Genomic DNA, 24586 nt, shown 5'->3' with positions numbered 1-24586 from the left:
CCCCCATAGCCCAATGGTCAATGGTGTTAACTCGCCAGGATGCCGAGTACTCAGGCACACTCATCCAGATCCGTCTCCAATACACTACTCGCCACCACACAGCCCCAAAGGGAGCACATAACCCATCACAAATGGTACGAATGGTAAGACGAGGGCCAGAGTTGATGGAATGCGCCTACAAGTGGCACCAGCAAGATCACGTGCGCACCCTCACAGAGAATGCCACGGCTCATGCAAGTTGAGGGATTAGGGAAATGAGGGTGAGGCAAGTTTCGAGGCTAATAAATTCTGGAAAGTTAACAGAGGGTTATTTGGGGGCAGTGGGTGTGGATCACGCTTAGCTGGAGCAGTGAACTGAGTCAGGCAGGGTTTGACATGGGTCGTTGGTTGAGTCTGATTGATAGGCTTGGTGCTGAAAAACTGCTTACCCAGCAGGCACTGGGAGAAAAACGTCTTTAACAACTCCTGCATGATTGAATTTGGGACTGGGGAAAAAGGTGAGGTTTTTGAAAAGGACTGAAACTTCTGTGGGGAGGGATGGGAAGCATAGTGGATAGGACATTCATCATTTCAGGGCATGACAAGAGGTAGTCGAAACCCTTCTGGAGAATGTGATTCGGTAGCTCCAGTCCTGGGTGGTACTGAGTCCCAAAGGGAATGCTCCTCTGTGAGCAAACACTAGTAGTTTGGGAGGTGTTGGGTGACTGAGAGATAAGGCACGAGAGATGTGTTTTCATACAAGGTTGGGAGGATAATTGCTATCTGTTAAGGCCTCAGTGAGACCCTCAGTATACTTCGAGAGGGATGATTCATGAATACAGATATGATGGCAGCAGGTGGATCAGCTGTATGGAAGGGACTTCTTGGTATGGAATGGGTAGCAACTGTCGAAGTGGGGGTATTTCTGGCAGTTGGTTGGCCTGATATGGGCAGAGGTACTGATGTTGCCATCTTTGAGGTAGAGGCAATTTGGAGGAAGGTGGCTTGTTGGGTTGAGTTGGACCAGGTGAAGTGAATGTGGGAGAAGTTGTTGTGGTTCAGGAGGAATGTGGGTAGGACATCCTCACACTCGATCCAGATCATAAAGATGTCATCAATGAATCTGAACCAGGTGATGGGCTCTGATTCTGGGTGTTTAGGAGGGATTCCTCTAACTGGCACATGAATGGGTTGGCATAGGATGGTGCCATAGGTGCCCATGACCATACACCAGATTTGTTGGTCAGCGTGCATTCAAAGGAGAAGTAATAGTGGGTGAGGGTATAGTTGCTGGTGACAACTCGGAAGGAGGTTGTTTGTTTGGAATCTGTTGGGTATTGGAAAAGGAAGTGTGCAGTAGTTGTAAGACCATAGGCATTAGGGATGTTGCAAATGGAGGTAGCATCATTAGTGATGATCAGATCATCCTGTGGTAAAGGGACAGGAACTATGGAGAGTCAGTGGAAGAAATGGTTGGTATCTTTTATAAGGAAGGCAGGTTGCAGATAATAGGCGAAGGTATAGATCTACAAGACAAGAGATTCTCTCAGTGGGGCACGCTAATTGCCCAAAAAGGGGACTCCTAGGTAGTTTGGTTTATGGACTTTAGAAAGTGTAGAAGGTAGGAATGCACGTAGTGGTAGAGGTGAGGAGAGAGATGGTCTCTGGGGAGAGGTTCTGGTATGTGGCTAAGGATCCTGTTATGGATCCTGCTGTATTTCTGGAATGGGACCATTGTTACAAGTCTTTTAGGTGGATAAATCTGACAGTTGGTGGAGGTGGGGTCCTTCTGCCAGGTAATCCCTGCTGTTGAAAACAACAGTACTTGTCAGCAGATAGGATTATTTGGTCATGATTATTTTTTAAGTGGTGCACCCCCTGTGATTGTTTCTGCAGATGTAAGGTTAGTTTGCATGTTGTGGGATTTGGGGAATGATTGTGAGCCAAAGTTTGAGGTTAAGAAATTCTAGGAAGTTGACAGGGGGTGATTTAGGGGTAGTGACATTGGATCACAGTACGATGGAGGAGTGAACTGACCTCAGGCAGGGTTTAACATTGCTCATTGGTTGAATCTGATTGATAGGGTTGGTGGGGAAAAATTTTTTCCACAGTAGGGACTGGGAGCAGGAGAGGAAGTCTTTAACAAGTCCTGCCTGAATAAATTTGGGACTGGGACAAAAATTGAGGCCTTTGAGAAGGATTGATACTTCTGTGGGGTTAAGGCTTCTGGAGGACAGGTTTATGACCGTGTTTCAGGTCTATTTAGGTTCTGGATTCTGCATGCTTGTGGGAAAGAGTTTTTGAGGGTGGAATAAATGTAGTACTTCTGCGAGACAGGGTTTGTCAGCTATGAAAAGACGTGGGAAAGTCTTGGAGATTTTTGTAGAGGTGGTGAAGAGTGGTAGTTAAAGAAGGGAACAGGAAGTGAACAGTATGGAATGTTTTTTGAGGTGATGTTGACATGTTGCTCTAGTTCCTGGAGGGCACGAGATTTGATGTGTGATATGTGAACAAGGAATTAGAGATTGCACAAGAGGAGAATTTTGTGAATGTAGAAAAGGTATTGCAAGGTGGTTTGTACCTGACTGATATGGTTTTGCAGGACTGTGTTTGTGAGGGTTAAGGTTTGTCGAAATCTGAACAGATGGAGGTCATTGTGAAAGGAAGTGTGGTACCTGGAATTGAGTAATGTAATGGTTAAGCCATTTGTGGGGATTCCCTGAGCCAAGCAACGACACAGGAACAGTATGTGGGACTGGCTTCTGGCTAGGTATAAGGAAATTTTTCTGTATTGACACAGATGGAAGAAGCATGGATCATAAAAATATAGAATTGTGCCTGAAAAAATAGCAAAAATGCTCCCCAACCCGCGGGAAAAATCACGAAATGGATGAGATGGGTGAAGTAAGCGGAAACAAGATGAAATGTGAGGGAATAGGCTGATAGTCAAAGGCGAAAACCAATTGAAACTGACGTGAAGACACAATGATATAAAAGGAAAAACAGATAAGGCGACAAGACGAACACAAGACAGATGAGAAAGATGGACGAACACTGAGTATAGTAATGTATTAGAAAATAGTAACAAAAGAGACCAGAACGGAGTTTCGGGATGGAAGAAAAGTTGTCAGGCAGAATCAAACAGTGTGAAATCCAGGGTGTAACAAAATTATGAAAAGGATAATTGCTACTCGCCGTACAGCATGGATGATGAGTCGCAAATAGGAACAAGGCTTTTTCCATGTTACTTCCCGTACCTTTCCTGAGTCACATCAACTTGTATCTCATACTACCAGCCCCTCCCAACCACCCACTGCTTCTCCTCTCTTCCAGTTCGCGTCTTCTAACTTAACCTAATCTAATCACATCTGCCATCCCTCTTCTGCACACTTATCCTCCCACAGACCTGCAACACACATTGTAATCATTTAATTTACTTTTTCATTGATCTCATTGTCTCTCCACTCCAGTTTCAGTTGGTTTTCGCCTCCTCCTGAACAGGAACCGAGTGAGGTGGCGCAGTGGCTAGCACACTGGACTCGCATTTGGGAGGATGACGGTTCATTCTCGCTTCCGGCCATCCTGATTTAAGTTTTCCGTGATTTCCCTAAATCGCTCCAGGCAAATTCTGGGATGGTTCCTTTGAAAGGTTACGGCCGATTTCCTTCCCCGTCCTTCCCTAATCCCATGAGACCGATGACCTCACTATCTGGTTTCCTTCCCCCAAAACAAACCAGCCCAACTAACCCGAACAGGCCATGAATGCCGGGCGGTATCGACAAGCCGCCATGTCATCCTCAGCCCATAAGCTTCACTGGATGCAGATATGGAGATGCATGTGGTCAGCACACCGCTCTCCCGGCCGTATAACAGTTTCCGAGGCCGGAGCCGCTACTTCTCAATCAAGTAGCTCCTCAGATTGCCTCACAAGGGGTGACTGCACCCCACTTGCCAACAGCGCTCGGCAGACTGGATGGTCACCCATCCAAGTGCTGGCCCAGCCCGACAGTGCTTAACTTTGGTGATCTGACAGGAACCGGTATTGTCAGTGTGGCAAGGCCGTAGGCACTGTGGGCCTACTCCCTCATATTTCATCTTGTTTCCCCTTACTTCAACTGTGTCATTCTTTTTATGATTTTTCCCACTTGTTATAGTGTATTTTTGCGAATTTTTTCGGGCGTAATTCTTCGTTATTTACGTATTTTGTTATATTTTTATCCACCAGCATGGATCCATACTCCTTACACATGCGTCAATACAGAAAAATTTCCTTATCCCTAGCCAGGACCCAGTCCCACATACTGTTCCTGCGTTGTTGCTAGGCTCGTGGAATCCCCACAAATTGCTTACAGTCACATTAGTCATCTCTCGCTGCCACCCTTCCTTTCACAATGACCTCCAACTGTTCAGATTCTGCCAAACCTTAACCCTCAGAAACATAGACCTGCAAAATTATATCACTTTAGGCATAAATCCTATTGCAGTGCCTTTCCTCCATCCACATAATTCACCTGCTATGCAGTACCCAATCTTGGATCACGTTTCACACACAGAAACTCTTGCCCACCAGGAACTTATTTACAAATATAAGTAAGATTTTTGATGACAAAGAGTCTATAGCACGCCAGGGTAGGAGGTGTCACAGAATCAGCTAAGAAGTAATCTGTACTACAACCGAATTCGGAATTTTCCCGTGTGTGAGACGACATGTGTAAAATTTTTGTGCCAATTTGAAATTATAGATTGATATATTTCATTGTTTACGTTGGTTCTACGTAATCTTTCACAGAGTGTATCAATACTTGCTTGTATTATGAAGTTTAGAATATTTTTTAGTGTTGCGATAAAGTAATTTCATCCTCATTCGCAGGTTTAGACATATTTGTGCTCTTTTAAAATTTGTGAGAACAGTAGGCGTATCCTAGATCAAAACAATAGTTCTCTAGTTTCATTGCATAATTACGTAAGAAACATTTTATTTTGAGAGGTGTTGGATGCTTACAAAACTACATTTTCGAAAATATTAGTAAGTTACAGGTTTTAGTGTTGTGGATAACTTATTTCACAACAAATCATCGTTTGCGATTCACAGTTACTGCTAAGGAATAAATACCCCGAATTTCAGTGTATATCAACCCAAATAAATGCACACCTCTGAGAATTTTCAGAAGTTGCTATTTTCCTGTGCATAAATTAATTCACAATAAATTGGCATTTGTGATTTAGCTACTGCAGCTGAAACAATTGCTAATAAATTATGTTATAGTTAGTTTTCCCTTTAAGAGGGGCATATATTATCTACAGATATCGTAAATTAACACATTTTTCAGTTTTTTAATGACTGTAATTACCCTCAAAAGTCTTAGGAAACCATCAGTTTTTATCAAGGTTTACTGATACATTAATAGAATTCTCATTTGTGTATTTGCTTCATTTCTTGTAGGTAATAAGTAATGTTTTCACTCAACAGATATGCAAAAACTCTGTCCATTTTGTGCTCACAATACATGAATCATTGTTGTTGTTGTTGTTGTTGTTGTGGTCTTCAGTCCAAAGACTGGTTTGATGCTACTCTCCACACTACCCAATCTTGTGCAAGCTTCTTCATCTGCGAGCAACTACTGCAACCTACATGCTTCTGAATCTGCTTGCTGTGTTCTTCTCTTGGTCCCCTCCTACAATTTTTACCCCTCCCCTCCCCCCACACTTCTCTCCAGTTCCAGAATGGTGATCCCTTAATGCCTCAGAATATGTCTTACCGGCCAATCCCTCCTTCTAGTCTGTTTGTGCTACAAACTTCTCTTCTCCAAAATTCTGTTCAGTACCTCCTCATTAGTTACATGATCTACGAATCTAATCTTCAGCATTATTCTGTAGCACTGCATTTCAAAAGCTTCTAGTCTCTTCTTGTCTAAAATGTTTATCGTCCATGTTTCACTTCCATACATGGCTACACTCCATACAAATACTTGCAGATAAGGCATCCTGACACTTAAGTCTATAATTGATGTTAAGAAATTTCTCTTCTTTAGGAAAGCTTTCCTTGCCATGGCAGTCTACAGTTTACATCCTCCCTACTTCGACAATCGTGAGTTATTTTGTTTCCCAAATAGCATAACTCATCTACTACTTTATGTGTCTCTTTTCCTAATCTAATTCCCTCAGCATCAACTGTTTTAAGTCGACTACACTCCATTATCCTCGTTTTGCTTTTGTTGATGTTCATCTTATATCCTCCTTTCAAGCCACTGTCCATTCCGTTCAGCTGCTTTTCCAAGTCCTTTTCTGTCTCTGACAGAATTACAATGTCATCAGCATACCTCCAAGTTTTTATTTTGTCTCCCTGGACTTTAATTCCTACTCCTAATTCTTTTGTCTCCTTTCTGCTTGTTCAGTGCACATGTTGAATAACATCTGGGATAGGCTACAATCCTATCCCACTCCCTTCTCAAGCACTGCTTCCCTTTCGTGCCCCTCGACTCTTCTAACTGGCATCTTGTTTCTGTACAAATTGTAAATAGCCATTCGCTCCCTGTATTTTATCCCTGCCACCTTCAGAATCTGAAAGAGAGCTTTCCAGTCAACATTGGCAAAAGCTTTCTCTAATTTTACAAATGCTAGAAACGTAGGTTTGCCTTTCCTTAATCTACCTTCTAAGATGCGTCATAGGATCAGTATTGCCTCACGTGTTCCAACATTTCTACGGAATCCAAACTGATCTTCCCCAAGGTCGGCTTCTACCAGTTTTTCCATCCGTCTGTAAAGAATTCGTGTTAGTATTTTGCAGCTGTGACATATTAAACTGATAGTTCGCTAATTTTCACATCTTTCAATACCTGCTTTCTTTGGGATTGGGATTATTATATTATTCTTGAAGTCTGACGGTTTTCGCCTGTCTCATACATCTTGCTCACCAGTTGGTAGAGTTTAGTCAGGGTTGCCTCTCCAAAGGCTATCATTAGTTGTAATGGAATGTTATCTACTCCCTGTGCCTTGTTTAGACTTAGGTCTTTCAGTGCTCTGTCAAACTCTTCACGCAGTATCAAATCTCCCTTCTCATTTTCATCTAAATCCTCTTCTTTTTCCGAAATAATGCCCTCAAGTACGTCTCCCTTGTACAGACCCTCTGTATACTCCTTTCACCTTTCTGCTTTTCCTTCTTTGCTTAGGACTTGTTTTCCATCTGCACTCTTGATATTCATACAGGATGTTCTCTTCTCTCCAAAGGTCTCTTTAATTTTCCTGTAGGCAACACCTATCTTACCCCTAGTGATAGATGCTTCTACATCCTTACAAGTGTCGTATAGCCAGTCCTGCTTAGCCATTTCGCACTTCCTGTCGATTTCGTTTAGGGACGTTTGTATTCTTTTTCGCCTGCTTCATTTGTTGCATTTTTATATTTTCTGGTTTCATAGATTAAATTCAATATCTCTTATGGTACCCAAGGATTTCTACTACTCCTCAACTTTTACCTACTTGATCCTCTGCTGCCTTCATTACTTCATCTCTCAAAACTTCCCATTCTTCTTCTACTATATTTCTTTCCCTTGTTCTTGTCAATCATTCCCTAATCCTCTCTCTGAACCTCTCTGCAACCTGTGATTCTATCAGTTTATCCAGGTCTCATCTCCTTAAAATACTGCCTTTTTGCAGTTTCTTCAGTTTTAATCTGCAGTTCATAACAATAGATAATCAATCTGAAATCCTCTAGTATCTCCAGGTTTCTTCCACATTTACAACATTATTAAATTATGCTTTGTGTAAAATTCTACCAGGCCACTTCCTCTGTCATTCCTTTCCCCCAGTCTATATTCACCTACTACGTTTTCTGCTCTTCCTTTTCCTACTGTCGAAGTCCAGTCTCGCAAGACTATTAAATTTTCGTCTCCCTTAACTATCTGAATAATTTATTTTATCTCATCGTACATTTCCTCAGTCTCCTCCTCATCTGCAGAGCTAGTTGGCATATAAATTTGTACTACTATGGTGGGTGTGGGCTTCGTGTCTATCTTCGCCAAAATAATATGTTCACTATACTGTTCTCAGTAGCTCATCTGTTTTCGTACTTTTTTAATTCATTATTAAACCTACTCCTGCACTACCCCCATTTAGATTTTGTATTTATAACCCCGTATTCACCTGACTAGCAGTTCTGTTCCTCCTGCCACCAAACTACATTAATTCCCACTATATCTAACTTTAACCTATCCATTTCCCTTCACAATATTTTACCCAAGAGGAAGCCATCATCATTTAACCATAAAGTAGAGCTGCATGCCCTTTGCAAGAATTACAGCTATAGTTTCCCATTGCTTTCAACCGTTCTCAGTACCAACACAGCAAGGCCGTTTTGATTGATGTCACAAGGCTCCGATCGGAAAATCCTCCAGACTGTTGACCTCGCAAATACTGAAATGGCTGCTACCCCTCTTCAGGAATCACACATTTCTCTGGCCTCTCAACGGATGCCTCTCTGTTGTGGTTGCACCTACATAAGCCATCTTTATCACTGAGTCATGCAAGCCTCCCCACCAGTGGTAAGGCCCATGGTTCATGAGAGGTAAATGAATCATTCATCAGCTCAAAACACTTCAAAGTCTGCCATGAATATTCACAAATTAACACACACGATACAAAGAATAGTAGCTCATACTCTGTCTATCTTCAGTGCAGTTCAAGCAGAAAAAGTTAAAGTCCTACTATGTAGTACATTCAGACCTCTTGAAATATAAAGTCCTTTGAGAAGTTAAAGTGTAGCAGTGGCTGTTCACCACCAACAATCAATCATCTAGACAATGGAATTGCACATGCTGCTCTAGACAGGTCTGTCTTATACCAGAACTAGCGTAAAAGTGTCCAGAATTATTTCCTTAAGTTTTCCACTCGAAAAGTCCCACTCTCAACTTGACTCCCACAGTGTTGCGCTACTGTCTGCTTTTCTATTGGCTGAAGACTATCCCACCAAAAATACATCACAATTACACTCTACAGACATTAGTTTGATTCAATGTGATCATTTCCTGGACTAAATTAACATATTAAAACAATATTTAAATAAAAGAAATATTATGAACATCTGGTGACACTCAGACCATGTAAAATGATTACAAACAAAGATTTGTTTATAAATAAATAAGCCACTATTCTTGCACAAGTCTGTTCACATAAATGACAACGAATTGTCACTAAATTTTACTTGATCAATTATTTATGTCTTGTTGACATAAACATCTTTAGGTTCTCTTTACAATTATGGTATCCACTAACACGTGCGATTGACCACTTTTAAAATAGAACAGTTATTTTAATGGCACTTGCAGTCGACATTTAAATAAAGTAACAGACAAAGTAGTAAACTGTGCATTAAATAACTAAACAAGTGTGGCAATATGTATGGTATTCATGCTGTATTGTTTCACTGCATAATTGTGGAAAACACAATGTTCTGAAAACTATTTGTATAAAGCAAAAGACACAAAGGACATGGTAAATCAATAAATAAAATAGAAACATATATGAAGCTTTCAGGGATGATAGCTGCAGAGCAATGCTATCATCTGAAATATCGTTTGTTGAAATTACATGAAGTGAACAAAGCTGTTAATTCAGAGGTTCATTATGTAACTGTTTATTCACTGTGAAATATTAACTTTTGTTGTTTTAATAATATTGAAATATTGTTATGTCATTTATCCATGATCGCCGGTGTACATTTGCATTAATATGGAATTGTTATTAATTGTCGAAGTTCAGAGAGCTGTAAGAAGCCATCTTGCAGTTTGTCTCAAAGCCCACTATTGTTGGGAGCATACCAGCTCTTTTAAGCGATCAACATGTCATCCAAATTCCCCATACTGGGATTTTCCTTGCATCTGACTCTCTGCTCCTCTCTGCACCTGGCTCACATGGAGCAGTTGCGGCAACCCGCCAGGCCGTGACATGCTCTCAGCTCTGGGTCTGCACTGTTTCACAGACAAATTCACTTTGCCTTGTACTAATTCAAGGTGGCCGATTATCTCGCCTATGTATGCCTAACGTTACAACATAAGGGTATTTTTAGATCAGGTGATTCTCAGTAAAGTTCAGATAATGATAGCTATAGGACACCCAAAAATACAGGTGCGTGATCCAAAAGAATGTCCCCATCCCAGGCGAGAATATTGAAATCCCAATAGTTGCAAAGAATTTCAACAAAATGCCAGCGTTTTAAGTGAGCCTGAAGAGCAGTGAAGTTCACATAATATTAAGTACAGAAAGCTGGTTAAAACCTGGAATTGACACCAATTGCGACTTTTGTAGTAACTTTGAGTATACTAGGTGAGTCAGTAACTATTGTCACCTAGAATAACTCCGAAAGTATGATAGGAGCTGAAACATTTGTGGGACAAAAGTTATATGGGACAATGAGGGCCATAATATAACGTTGTTGTTTTTTTTTTGTTGCTAGGTGGGGTCGCTTCAGAACTATGAAGGTCAACTTTGTTTTTTAAATGGGATGCTATAGTTTGGTACTTATTTCTGATAGCAGCTATCGAGACGAATCAAATGATGTGTAATAGGAAGGTCTTTAAAGATTAACAAAGATTACAAAGGTGGGATAAACGTCTATTTACAGAAGGTGTTCGAAGTGATGACAATTGGTATCAATTCAGTGCTGCAATCTTCTTATCATGGATTGAGTGGTATCCCTTATCAAATCGACACTTATCGAAGCATATGCTGTGACAATTCTCTCATGGATATCTTCAGGTGTAGTTGGAATGCCTTTATGAACAAAGTCTTTTATGAATCCCCACAAGAAAAAAATCCAGAGGTGTCAAGTCTGGAGAACGAGTCGGCCACGACACATATCCTCCGCATCCAATCCAACGATTTGGAATTGCCTCTGCAACTCATTTCTAGCCATCAGAGAAAAATGTGCCAGACACCCATGATGTTGATGCCACATTCTGTTCCTTGTTCTTAAAGATATTTCTTCCAATAACAGACCTAATGTTTCTTGCAGGAATGTGGTGTACTTCCTACCATTAAGATTTCCTTCGATGAAATAGGGACTTATAATTCTGTCCTTCAGAATTCCACAGCATACATTCACCGCCCACAGTTTTTGGTGTGCAACTTGCCGCAGCCAAAATGGATTTTCAGTTGCCCAATAATGCACTTTATGCAAGTTAACATTTCCATGGCTTGTGAATGTAGCCTCGTCATTAAATAAAATCAAATTAATAAATGTGTCTCCCCTCTGAATCTGAAGTGGAGGCCATCAGCAGAATTCAATGTGACACGTACAACCCATACCAGTTAATTCTTGGTGGAGACTGATATGGTAAATATGATGTTTATGGCGATGCAGAACACAACCAACACTACTCTGGTTCATGCCAGATTCCCTTGCGATTTGACGTGAACTAACACAAGGATCTCGAACCACAGTGGCAAGAATGGCAATTTCCGTTTCCTCGTTAGCAACTCTCCTTTGCCAAATATGTTTCCGATGTATTAAAGATCCATTTGTTCCAAATGTGTCATACACATATTTACGTGTACAACATGTAGGTTGAGTATATTGAGGATATCTTTCTGCGAGTAAGTATTTAACTCTCACTGAATTTCGTTGGCATTCTCCATAAATGAGAAGCATATCGACTTGTTCTTCGAAGGAATACATCATTCATACTCTCTTGATGCGAGGATACTAGTCTTACCGTTCCTATTAGTATTGTATTGCGAAACTGTCGAATGGTGTTTACATGTCAATGACACATTAGATGGATACGCCATATTCGGCGAATATTTATTATTTGCACGATATACTAGAGAGAATTGTCATAGCATGTGCTTCGATAGTTGCCGAAGTGATACGGAATACTACTCAATCCATGATAAGAAGATTGCATCACTGCACTGATACCTATGGTCACTTCAAGCACCTTCTGTAACTGGACGTTCATGCCACCTTTTTGACCTTCGTTGACCTTCAAAGATCTTACTGTTACACATCATTGGATCATCCTGATAGCCGCTATCAGGAAATAAGTACCAAACTATAGCATTCCATTTTAAAAAATAAAGCAAAGTTGACCATATCTCTGATTCGACCCCACCTAGCAACAAAAAACCAATGTTATATTATGATCCCCATTTATACGATGGAACATTTGTCCCACAAACTTTTCAGCTACTATCATACTTTCTGCGTTATTCTAGGAGGCAGTAATTAGTGATTCACCCTGCATATCACGAGGATAGACTAACTGGAAAAAGATCTGGTGTATTTGTTGCTGTAAATAAGAAACTCATATCCACCAAGACAGAAACTTAAATTGCATGCGAGGTTTTTTTGGGATATCTCAGCATCAGGGGTGAGCATAAAGTGGTAACTGGATCCTTCTACTGCCCTGAAGACTCATCTCCTAATGCAACCAAAAACTTGAGTGTCTCAAGTTTCCGCACACATTGCTTGTACATAAGTTATTACGGACACACAACACCATGATTCCAATACAACATTAATTTATTTCTCTCCAAGGAACGTACATCATGGAATATAAAACATTAGTTCAAAGATAATCAATATTTCCAGAGTGTCTAAAATTACAAATATCAACCAGCAACCTGCAACACCCTGGTCAACTTCTAGAGGAATGACCAGTTGAACAGGATGTGAGATTATGGATCCTTCTGAAGTTCGTAAGGTTACAATTCGTATTTTCCCATCTCTTCCTTCTTGAAGATCTTCTATCTGCGCCTTCCTCCACATGTGTCATGGACGAATATCCTCTTGTAGAAGAACGACATCACCCAGCTGGAGTCTTCCTGAACCTGGCCTTGGTTGATGAGTTTCATGGAAGTTTTTGAGCAGGATCAGATATTCTTTTTTCCACCTGTTTCAGAAGTGTTCTACCATCTTCTGCAGCCGTTGAAATTCCTTGGACAAGTCCTTTCTAACTAATGATTCTGGACCAGTAGGTAGTGTTGTGCAGGTGTCAGTGGCTCAGATTCCTCTCCCCCTTGCGTAATTGGTCTAGAGTTTAGTGCTGCTTCTATGCTGGCCAGGATTGTGTTGAGACCTTCTTCGTCCAACTGTGACTGTCCTAAAACTTTTCTCAGGCAGCGTTTGACAGATCCCACCATCCGTTCCCAGAATCCTCCCCACCAAGGCGCGTGTGAGGCGATGAATTTCCAAGTGATGGCTTGCTGGGCGAGGTACTTGTGCGTCTTGCTTGCAATGAGAGCCTGTCAAAACTCCTTCAGCTCTAAGTGCATGGCATGGAAGGTAGTAACATTATCAGTGTAAATTTTTCTGGGCACTCCTCATCTCCCGACAAACCTTTGTAGGGCTTGAAGAAATCTTTCAGTTGGCATATATGAGCATAGTTCCAGGTGTATGGCTCGTGTTGTTGTGCATGTGAATAGAGCAATATACGCTTTCTTCGTAATATGTCCTTGTCTGACATATAATGCACCACCAAAGTCAATACCTGGTACTGTAAATGGTTTCAGTGGTGAGACTCGTTCAGCTGGTAATGGAGCTTCAGTTTGTTGAACAACGTGAGCTTTCACCATCTTCCAAGGTAGGCAATGGTGTAGAACATGTTTAATTGCCTGTCGAGCTCTAAGGATCCAGAATTCTGTTTTCAGTTCAGATAACACTATGTTTACTCCAAGGTGATGCAAACGAATGTGAGTCTGCTGGATCAGTAAGCGTGTGAAATGATGATGTCCTTCAAGAAGAATCGGGTGGCGTTGATCTCTGGGTACTTCTGCAAACTGCAGCCGTGCACCGAGACGAATAAGACTATTATCCAAGAATAGGTTGTAGCGAGCTATCTGAGAATTACGTGGTAGTGGCATGTCGTTGCATAGTGCATGCAGTTCGAGCGCAAAATGTTGCTGTTGAGCAACTTGAGTCCAGTAAGTGCGTGCTTCGCCCAAATCTGATGCTGTTAGTTCTCCAGATGTTCTGTTTTCTTTCAATAAGTGCCGTTTAAAGCGAAGTACCCATCCTGTAACTCTTAACAGCTTGAAGTAGCTACTGTACCGTGTAGCTGTTAAAATAGGAATCGTTGTTTGTACCATGAAGACTTGGTCTGTTAATTTCTTCTTTCCTGGCAAGGAGTGCACTTCCGTCTGTAAAATTCGAGACCACTGTGTTCTGTTCTTTGTTAACCAAGTAGGTCCGTGGAACCATACAGAAGCATGGTAAAGTTTATCTGCTGTGGTACCTCTGGAGATTAGAGCAGCTGGATTTTCGTCACCAGGGCAGTGCCTCCACTGTGACGGATTCGTTAGTCGTTGTATTTCCGTAACACGGTTTGACACAAAGGTTTTCCATCGATTAGGATCATGTTGTATCCATCCTAAGGCTACAGTTGAGTCAGTCCACAATGTTGCACGACTTGCATTACAGCTCGTGGCCTTACAGAAATAATGAAGTAGTCTTGATCCAAGAAGTGTAGCTAGAAGTTCCAGCCATGGAAGAGTTTTTTTTTTATGGGAGCTACTCGATTTTTATTGTAAACTAAATGGACTGATACCATATTTGTTGTGGAGCACCGAACATAAAGGACTGCTCCGTAGGCCTTTTCTGATGCGTCGCAAAAGACATGAATTACTGGCTCAGTGTTTTCAGATACACCAACCCATCGGGGCATTTTTATGTGTGAACATGATGGCAATGTTGATACCCACATTCGCCAGCGTTTGCTAAGATCAAGGGGTAAAAGCTCATCCCATTCAATTCCTGTTGACCAAATTTCTTGAAAAATTATTTTTTCTGTGAGGGACACAGACGACAACAAACCCGGTGGGCCATAGAATCTAGTAGTGTTTTGTAGTACTTCCCGCTTAGTGTCAGGACGATTTATAACATTGTCGGTAACATTGTTGTGAACAACACTCAGCGTATCAGTCTGTGTGTTCCAGTGTACTCCCAGTACCTCCGTATATGTAGTGTTTATGACACCTTCTGATTACCATATTCCAATCAGTTGGCTTGAATTTGTGGCCCACTTTGCCATTGGTAAACTGATCTGTCCCATGAGTGATGTAAGCTCATAATATAAGTTAATTACAGCATTGTTATCTTTAGCACCTGCTACAAAATAATCCATGTACATATTATCTTCAACAAGTAAAGCTGCTTGGGAAAATTCGTTTTGTGCATTACAGCAAGTTCTTTCAGCATGGCTGCAAGAAGAAATGGATTGCAGGTAAGTTCGAAAGGTAGCCGGGTGAAGCGGTATGTAATCCTTTCGTCAGCTGTAATATAGTTTCCTTGTTGATCTACGATTACTTTGTACCAAAATAACCCTCGTGAGATCTCTATATTTCCTGTGAAGAACTAACAGTAGAAACGCTTGTTTGATATCGGCAATTAAGGCTACTTGATGTAGACGATATCTCAGTAATATTGAAAGAATGTCAGGAAGTAAATTAGGACCTATTTCTAAAGAGTCATTCAATGAACGTGCATTCTGGTCGTGCGACGAACCATCAAATACAATCCTCCATTTGGTGACACCTAACTTTTCTTTATTTACTGCATGATGTGGCAGATAAAAAGTGTCACGCAATTTCTGTCCAGAAGGGGTGACTTCCACATGTTTCTTCTTGATGTGTTCAATCATCTGCGCCTCGTAAATTTGTTTCAGTTTCTCGTCCTTCGTAAATTTTTTCTCCATTGAAGCAAATCTCTTCTCTGCTTGCTGAAGGTTATTAGGTGACATAACGTTGGGTTTTCTGGGGAAAGACACCACTCTTCTATTGTCTTCGATGCAGTAGCATTTTGAGAAATCTTGCAACAACGCCAATTCATTCTGATTCAGAGTTGTTGTTTCATCTTTTGTGATTCCCATTGTTTGTAAATTCCAGAAACGTCGTAAAGTATCGTCTGTTGTTGTCGCTGTCTCTAAACTGATGTAGTTTGCCGCCACAAGGTTAGCCGTGGTGCTTGATTTGCTTCCACTAAGAATCCAACCTAGAATGGAAGCTATCAGAACAACTGATGACGTTAGTCGAATCGGAGAGGAATCTTTAACAATTTTCCAATAGTAATCTGCTCCGATAAGAATGTCGATGGGAAGATCTTCTGTACCATCCCTTAGGTCCGCAAACTGAAGTCCCCGTGTGCTTTCAAGTTTTCTTAAATCGGAAGGCACAGTTGGGTGTGCGGAAAATGAGTATGTGCTTTCAAACGCAGTCATAGACGTGTTGGAATTAGTCCATGTACCCTGTAGTGTAAATTCTACGACTCTACGATGCGTTGAAGTTGCGGACGGCATTTCAAAGGCGTTGACAGATAGATCACGATGTTCTATAGTTCTTCAATCTAGCTCATCAATCAGGAACTTGGAAATGAAGCTTGACTGACTACCGCTATCCAGAACGCAGCGAGTAAGTTTGCTTAATCCTGCGGGTCCACTGACCCAAACTCGAGCTGCCTGAAGATAAGTAAAACTTGCTGCATTTACGTCGATTCTCCCTACAGATGTAGAGCTAATTTGCTGAGATTAGATTAGATTAGATTAATACTAGTTCCATGGATCATGAATACGATATTTCGTAATGATGTGGAACGAGTCGAATTTTCCAATACATGACATAATTAGGTTAATTTAACAACATACTTAAGTTAATATAACAACTTTATTTTTTTGTGTTTTTTTGTTTTTCTTTATTTTTATTTTTTTTATTTTACTTTATTTTATTTTATTTTTTTAATATTTTTGTTTCTTTTTTCTTTTTTTTCTTAATTTATATCTAAAAATTCCTCTATGGAGTAGAAGGAGTTGTCATTCAGAAATTCTTTTAATTTCTTCTTAAATACTTGTTGGTTATCTGTCAGACTTTTGATACTATTTGGTAAGTGACCAAAGACTTCAGTGCCAGTATAATTCACCCCTTTCTGTGCCAAAGTTAGATTTAATCTTGAATAGTGAAGATCGTCCTTTCTCCTAGTATTGTAGTTATGCACACTGCTATTACTTTTGAATTGGGTTTGGTTGTTAATAACAAATTTCATAAGAGAGTATATATACTGAGAAGCTACTGTGAATATCCCTAGATCCTTAAATAAATGTCTGCAGGATGATCTTGGGTGGACTCCAGCTATTATTCTGATTACACGCTTTTGTGCAATAAATACTTTATTCCTCAGTCATGAATTACCCCAAAATATGATGCCATATGAAAGCAATGAGTGAAAATAGGCGTAGTAAGCTAATTTACTAAGATGTTTATCACCAAAATTTGCAATGACCCTTATTGCATAAGTAGCTGAACTCAAACGTTTCAGCAGATCATCAATGTGTTTCTTCCAATTTAATCTCTCATCAATGGACATACCTAAAAATTTGGAATATTCTACCTTAGCTATATGCTTCTGATTAAGGTCTATATTTATTAATGGCGTCATACCATTCACTGTACGGAACTGTATATACTGTGTCTTATCAAAATTCAGTGAGAGTCTGTTTACAAGGAACCACTTAGTAATTTTCTGAAAGACAGTATTGACAATTTCATCAGTTAATTCTTGTTTGTCAGGTGTGATTACTATACTTGTATCATCAGCGAAGAGAACTAACTTTGCCTCTTCACGAATATAGAATGGCAAGTCATTAATATATAATAAGAACAACAAAGGACCCAAGACTGACCCTTGTGGAACCCCATTCTTAATAGTTCCCCAGTTTGAGGAATGTGCTGATCTTTGCATGTTACGAGAACTACTTATTTCAACTTTCTGCACTCTTCCAGTTAGGTACGAATTAAACCATTTGTGCACTGTCCCACTCATGCCACAATACTTGAGCTTGTCTAGCAGAATTTCATGATTTACACAATCAAAAGCCTTTGAGAGATCACAAAAAATCCCAATGGGTGGTGTTCGGTTATTTAGATCATTCAAAATTTGACTGGTGAAAGCATATATGGCATTTTCTGTTGAAAAACCTTTCTGGAAACCAAACTGACATTTTGTTAGTACTTCATTTTTACAGATATGTGAAGCTACTCTTGAATACATTACTTTCTCAAAAATTTTTGATAAAGCTGTTAGAAGGGAGATTGGACGGTAATTGTTGACATCAGATCTATCCCCCTTTTTATGCAAAGGTATAACAATAGCATATTTCAGTCTATCAGGGAAAATGCCCTGTTCCAGAGAGCTATTACACAGGTGGCTGAGAATCTTACTTATCTGTTGAGAACAAGCTTTTAGTATTTTGCTGGAAATGATGAAGAAGAGGTAGCAATGTCAGTACAGATAGCTTTGTGATGACTTTTCTTGCACTTGGATCACGAGACCTTGCCCTTCTTACTGCAGTTTCTAGCATTATGACCTCGGTTTAGAGATCTAAAACAGCGATTATATTGCTTTAGTTTATCGATACGTTGCTGGCTGTCAGTTACTATGTTGCAGTCTTGGGACCAATGAGAGCGAGCTTCGCAAAATACGCAATATGATTGTACCGGTACTTCTCGTTTAGGCTGACGCGGATTTTTCGCTTGCTTTGAATTTATGTGAAGCGCTGCTGCAGTGGGCGTGAAGCTAGAAGATGACTGATATTCTGTACCAATCTTTTGTGCAGAGAGAGCACCACGAACTTCTTCTTCCAAAAAGTTAAGTAGTTTCAGTACATCTCCTTCCACTACTTCGGTTCTTCTAGCATGAATGACCCATTTCTGGCACATTTCAGCGGGAAATGCACGCAGAATTTTCGGAGTGAGAATTTTACCGTATGCCACGACGTCTTCTCCTAAAGCACGCAGTGTTTGAATACGACGGTTACATTCCAGGAATGTACTGTTCAGCGTTTCAGGTGTCGCTGACTGTACAGGCTTTAGCGCATCCAAATAATCGAGGTGCGCCTGTATAATGCGATTGCTATCTCCGTATCTATTCAATAAAATTTTCTTTGTTTCTTCATACGTGTTAGCCATTATAGGTATTCCATCTACTAGCAACTTCGGTTCGCCTGACAGATACCCTCGTAGGAAAACATGTTTGTTTACTGTAGAAAGGGATGTGTCTTTATCAACGGTCGATTCAAATTGTTCCCAGAAGCGGGAGCACATTTCGACATCTCCACAAAATGACTCAAGCTTAATTGCTGGTAGCTTGACAGAGTGGAACACAGTTGGTTGTGTGAGCGCTGGTGGTGACGTGATATTCATCTGCGACGTTGTGGCTGAAAGCTTGTAATCAATTACTTTTGTAGCCTTCTGTATAGCGCGTTTGACTTTGTCTATATATTCCTCACAGCTCAGCACGTCTGCATTGTATTCATCGCCAGAGAGAAAATTATGAATAGCGTCATCTAATGAAACGAGCTTCTCTAGAGTTTCTTGAAGGCGCTCCCTGTAATGTTCAAAATCATCAAACGGGCTTTCTGTGGGAAGAGCATCAACAGCCGCACAAAACCGCGTAGCATTAGTCCTCTCCCTAGTTCGCTTTCTTTTGAAGTTTGCTAACTGTATCTCTGATTCGTCCTGCATTATTTCTTACTAAAGACGGCAGTTTTAAGATTGTTTACGAGTGCGCTTGTGAATAGCTTAAACGTTTAATAAGCAGCGTATGCGCAAACGTAAGTGAACGAAAAACTTTTAACAAAACTAGCTACAAGTTCAAGTTTCAGGCTTGTGATACAAAGCCGCAAATATTGTTTTGAAGCAACCAGTTCATGCGATCATATTATATTGGAATCTTCGACCATAGATATTGGTAGACTGGTCATGACGTATATTTCGTGGCTCCAACATCTCTACTGCTATACCACGCGACTATTGGCAAAACAATGGTGGTATCCTGTTGTGCTTATGGTTGTACCGAGCGTTTTGTGAAGGGAAGTAACATTAAATTTCACGTGTAAGTATTATTAGTATAATTTAGCGGCATTTCTTGAATACTGATATACTATTGTGTGTATCATATTCTTACCCAGAACGCCACAGTTACGTAAATTGGCGGTTTGAAGTGCTGTGTGTGTTTCCAGGCCCACATTGCAATCGTATATATTTGTTGAAATGGTAAGCTACAAAGCTGCTTTTTCTCTTTCGTATAGGTTTCCAAAGGATGAAGGGCGCAGGCAGATGTGGATACAGGCAGTGAAACTAAAAGATTTCAAGTCTACTGCGCACACACGCATCTGTTCGAAGCACTTTGAAGAAGAGATATATATATCTAAAAACAAAGATGATGTGACTTACCAAACGAAAGCGCTGGCATGTCGATAGACACACAAACAAACACAAACATACACACAAAATTCAAGCTTTCGCAACCAACGGTTGCTTCGTCACGAAAGAGAGAAAGAGAGGAAAAGACGAAAGGATGTGGGTCTTAGGGGAGAGGGTAAGGAATCATTCCAATCCCGGGAGCGGAAAGACTTACCTTACGGGGGGAAAAATGGACAGGTATACACTCGCACACACACACACACACACACATATCCATCTGCACATATACACCTATATATATATATGTATATACATATTTGTGTGTGTGTGTGTGTGAGAGAGAGAGAGAGATATATATATTTATTACCAATAACCCTTTCCACTCCAAAAGCAATGGCAATGTGCATTGCTACTACATAAGAAGAAAGGATGATTTTTACTATCCTGGATTAAATCTGACTTTGGTACAAAAAGGGGTGAATTATGCTGGTATTATTTTAAAGAACAATTTGCAAAAACAAGTTAGGGGTTTGATTTCTCATCAGGGTTTAGTTTTATTTTGTACTTCCTAGTTACAAAACATACGAATATCAGAAACAAATACTGAATACCATTTGCAAAAAGGTAGTTGTATGGCGTATGTTAGTTTCCAGATAATAAGCTGTAATGTATGGGATAAATAATATGCTGCTACAAAAATCTTTGGTCATTTACCAAAAAGCATTAAAAGCCTGACAGATAGCCAACCAGCATTTAGAATCAAACTAAAAGAATCTATGAATGACAGCTCCTACTCAGTAGACGATTTTTTAGGTATAAATAAGTGATTGGAAGAATTGTCATGTAATGATAGGTCTACCTTTCATTAATCTGACACATCATTGTGAACTATCATATTCATGATCTGTGGAACAAGTATTCATGTAAGTAGGTACTGATTTTCTAGATATCTTATTTGATACATCTACGAAACAAACTGTTTAAACCAAAAAAGAGCTTTCAAATAAAACTGCTTTACGTTTTGTGGGTGAACGACACAATTGAGTTCGTTACATTCGATGTGAACACGTGTGTTTACGTTACAGGTTTCGTTGTTTATGCCAATTTATGAAGTCTATAACACTTTCCACAACCAAGGCACTAAAACACACACACACACAATATTTACATTTTATGCAGTGCATAACGCGTATTGTCAGTAGAGAATGCATCTCATAATTGGTAACACTGAAATATTCGCGGCGAATATATTGCCGAACATCGAAAGTGTTTCAGCAGTTCACAAAGTTCATTGTGAAGTAATGGCTGTAAAACTAAATTTGTACAGTGGTTACGCAATAATTTATCATTTCTAGCTGTGTTTACATAAGCTACATTTAATGTGGTGAAGTTAGCAGGAAATCCACTGAGAAATACTGGAAGTGAAATCAGGAATCCGAATGCTGCCTTGAACTCCCGCCGACGTTCTGCCAACAGTTACGTGATTCTATGTTGCAGCCACGCCAGATGTATAGCCGCTGCACTGCTTGCCCAGTCTATTAGTATCTATGGTCGAAGATTGGAATGGACTTAGCTTGTGATGCGGTCCGACCTCGTCTCTTGTTTCCTACAGCGTGAAATAAGCCGTTAATTGTTGAAATCAAGCAGGAAATCGCAATTTCTTCCCGAGTTTCGGCACCAAAATATTACGGACACACAACATCATGATTCCAATACAACATTAATTTGTTTCTCTCCGAGGAACATATATCAAAGAATATAAAACATTAATTCAAGGATAATCAATATTTCCAGAGTGTCTATAATTACAAATATCAACACACAACCTAAGTTCTCCAATCGTTCTTCAATCATCAGTGGAGACTTTAGTCATCCAACAATCAACTGGGAAAATTACAGTTTTGTTAGTGGTTGGCATCAGACGACATCTTGTGAAACATTACTGAATACCTTCTCTGAAAACTACCTAGAACAGATAGTTTAGAACCACACTCATAGTGGAAATATATTTGATCCAATGGCAACAAATAGACCTAAACTCCTTTAGGATGTATACGTTGAAACTGTTATTATGGTACCTGATGCAGTTATGGTAACAATGATAACCAAAGGACAAAGGATAACTAAAACAAATAGAAATACACTCCTGGAAATTGAAATAAGAACACCGTGAATTCATTGTCCCAGGAAGGGGAAACTTTATTGACACATTCCTGGGGTCAGATACATCACATGATCACACTGACAGAACCACAGGCACATAGACACAGGCAACAGAGCATGCACAATGTCGGCACTAGTACAGTGTATATCCACCTTTCGCAGCAATGCAGGCTGCTATTCTCCCATGGAGACGATCGTAGAGATGCTGGATGTAGTCTTGTGGAACGGCTTGCCATGCCATTTCCACCTGGCGCCTCAGTTGGACCAGCGTTCGTGCTGGACGTGCAGACCGCGTGAGACGACGCTTCATCCAGTCCCAAACATGCTCAATGGGGGACAGATCCGGAGATCTTGCTGGCCAGGGTAGTTGATTTACACCTTCTAGAGCACGTTGGGTGGCACGTGATACATGCGAACGTGCATTGTCCTGTTGGAACAGCAAGTTCCCTCGCCGGTCTAGGAATGGTACAACGATGGGTTCGATGACGGTTTGGATATACCGTGCACTATTCAGTGTCCCCTCGACGATCACCAGTGGTGTACAGCCAGTGTAGGAGATCGCTCCCCACACCATGATGCCAGGTGTTGGCCCTGTGTGCCTCGGTCGTATGCAGTCCTGATTGTGGCGCTCACCTGCACATCGCCAAACACGCATACGACCATCATTGGCGCCAAGGCAGAAGCGACTCTCATCGCTGAAGACGACACGTCTCCATTCGTCCCTCCATTCACACCTGTCGCGACACCACTGGAGGCGGGCTGCACGATGTTGGGGCGTGAGCGGAAGACGGCCTAACGGTGTGCGGAACCGTAGCCCAGCTTCATGGAGACGGTTGCGAATGGTCCTCGCCGATACCCCAGGAGCAACAGTGTCCCTAATTTGCTGGGAAGTGGCGGCGCGGTCCCCTACGGCACTGCGTAGGATCCTACGGTCTTGGCGTGAATCCGTGCGTCGCTGCGGTCCGGTCCCAGGTCGACGGGCACGTGCACCTTCCGCCGACCACTGGCGACAACATCGATGTACTGTGGAGACCTCACGCCCCACGTGTTGAGCAATTCGGCGGTACGTCCACCCGGCGTCCCGCATGCCCACTATACGCCCTCGCTCAAAGTCCGTCAACTGCACATACGGTTCACGTCCACGCTGTCGCGGCATGCTACCAGTGTTAAAGACTGCGATGGAGCTCCGTATGCCACGGCAAACTGGCTGACACTGACGGCGGCGGTGCACAAATGCTGCGCAGCTAGCGCCATTCGACGGCCAACACCGCGGTTCCTGGTGTGTCCGCTGTGCCGTGCGTGTGATCATTGCTTGTACAGCCCTCTCGCAGTGTCCGGAGCAAGTATGGTGGGTCTGACACACCGGTGTCAATGTGTTCTTTTTTCCATTTCCAGGAGTGTATTTATATATTCAGTAAAGTAGATAAGAAAGCAGTACTGTCTCGTCTGAAGGAAGGACTTGGAACTTTCAGCACAGGCTGGGAGCATAAAGAGGAACTATGACTCAAGTTTAAAAGGAAGTTGAGCATGCAATGGATAGATATGTACCTAGCAGAACAGTTCATAATGGGAGGTATCCTCCATGGTATAGAGTCACTTTAAAGAAGCAGACACTACTGCATAACAGATGGAAAACAAAGCGTATGGCTATAGATAGAGAGATGCTGAATGAGGTGCATTTGGCTGTCAAGAGAGCAGTGTGTGAAGTTTTCAGTGACTGCCATAGCGGAATATTGTCAGATGATCTTTCACAAAATCTAAAGAAATTCTGGTTGTATATAAAGGATACTCATGGCACCGAAGTTAGTGTGCAATCACTCCCAAATAATATTAATTTTAAGTAAACAAAAGCCTCAGCTGCAGTGTTTATCTACATAAATATTTCAACTGAAGCTGTTGGTTATTTAAAATTAATATTTATACAGTTGCTGATCGGGTCACAAAATGTTGAAAATTTTAAAACTCCCAAATGAGACGGGAGCTGAAACTGAGGGTAGCAAAGCAAAAGTTGAAACACTTAATACAATTTTCAAACAATCTACAGCTCAGTTACCCCTCTTCCAACTATAACCTATTGTAGATCATTCAAACAAAAACCATTCTCAGTAGTTGGAAGAAAGTACAGGTGAAACATGTTTGCAAGAAGGATAGTGGAAGTAATCTCCAAAACTGCCATGTTTTACATCAATATGTTGTAGAATCTTAGAACATATTCTGAGCTCAAACATAATGAGGTATATCGAACAGAACGACCTCTTCCATG

Source organism: Schistocerca serialis, chromosome 2 (assembly GCF_023864345.2).
Source record: "Schistocerca serialis cubense isolate TAMUIC-IGC-003099 chromosome 2, iqSchSeri2.2, whole genome shotgun sequence".
Classification (NCBI taxonomy): domain Eukaryota; kingdom Metazoa; phylum Arthropoda; class Insecta; order Orthoptera; family Acrididae; genus Schistocerca; species Schistocerca serialis.
The sequence above is the reverse complement of the archived record's forward strand: the minus strand, read 5'-3'. Positions refer to the sequence as shown.